The sequence below is a fragment of the Gadus macrocephalus genome, chromosome 11 (genome assembly GCF_031168955.1).
Source record: "Gadus macrocephalus chromosome 11, ASM3116895v1".
NCBI lineage: Eukaryota > Metazoa > Chordata > Actinopteri > Gadiformes > Gadidae > Gadus > Gadus macrocephalus.
This window is the reverse complement of record NC_082392.1, coordinates 475,309-476,789: the sequence shown is the minus strand read 5'-3', so window position 1 is coordinate 476,789 and position 1,481 is coordinate 475,309.

Below are 1,481 nucleotides of genomic sequence, written 5' to 3'. Positions count from 1 at the left end.
GCCTACCTGGGGGAGGTGGATGTAGACATACCTGGTGGAGGTCCGCTGCCCTCTTTCTGTTGTCCTACTGTGAAACACTCAGCAGTGCAATATTAAAAGGGCATCGGCTCCTCGCTCCTCGTCGGCTCCTCGCTCCTCTGTCTACCAACAGGCTTAGCCTTCACCATACAGGCTTAGCCTTCACCATACAGGCTTAGCATTCACCATACAGGCTTAGCCTTCACCATACAGGCTTAGCCTTCACCATACAGGCTTAGCCTTCACCATACAGGCTTAGCCTTCACCATACAGGCTTAGCCTTCACCATACAGGCTTAGCCTTCACCATACAGGCTTAGCATTCACCATACAGGCTTAGCCTTCACCATACAGGCTTAGCATTCACCGTACAGGCTTAGCATTCACCGTACAGGCTTAGCCTTCACCGTATAGGCTTAGCCTTCACCAAACAGGCTTAGCATTCACCAAACAGGCTTAGCCTTCACCAAACAGGCTTAGCATTCACCAAACAGGCTTAGCCTTCACCAAACAGGCTTAGCCTTCACCAAACAGGCTTAGTATTCACCGTATAGGCTTAGCCTTCACCAAACAGGCTTAGCATTCACCAAACAGGCTTTGCCTTCACCAAACAGGCTTAGCCTTCACCAAACAGGCTTAGCATTCACCAAACAGGCTTAGCCTTCACCAAACAGGCTTAGCATTCACCAAACAGGCTTAGCATCCACCATACAGGCTTAGCATTCACCATACAGGCTTAGCCTTCAACAAAAAGGCTTATTATCCACCATACAGGCTTAGCATTCACCAAACAGGCTTAGCATTCACCATACAGGCTCAGCATTCACCAAACAGGCTTAGCATTCACCAAACAGGCTTAGCATTCACCAAACAGGCTTAGCATTCACCAAACAGGCTCAGAACCTGCTGGGGTCCTCTGCCGTGATGACGTTGCACTACTGTTCCAAACGCCCAAGCAGTGCAACAGTATTGTCATAGCAGAGGGCCTACGCACATCCTACCGGTAGGCCTACTGCTCTACTGCTGCTGATGGGACGGCAGGACACTCCCCCTGGACCTGCAGGTAGGTCTACTGGGCCAAGAGAACCTACTATTCATACACGCTGAGGAGACATATACGTTGGAAGAGGTAGGCTACCATGTGTTTATACTAGAGGCAGTAAGCTACCATGTCTCTAAACTAGAGGCAGTAGGCTACCATGTGTTTATACTAGAGGCAGTAGGCTACCATGTCTCTAAACTAGAGGCAGTAGGCTACCATGTGTTTATACTAGAGGCAGTAGGCTACCATGTCTCTAAACTAGAGGCAGTAGGCTACCATGTGTTTATACTAGAGGCAGTAGGCTACCATGTCTCTAAACTAGAGGCAGTAGGCTACCATGTGTTTATACTAGAGGCAGTAAGCTACCATGTCTCTAAACTAGAGGCAGTAGGCTACCATGTGTTTATACTAGAGGCAGTAGG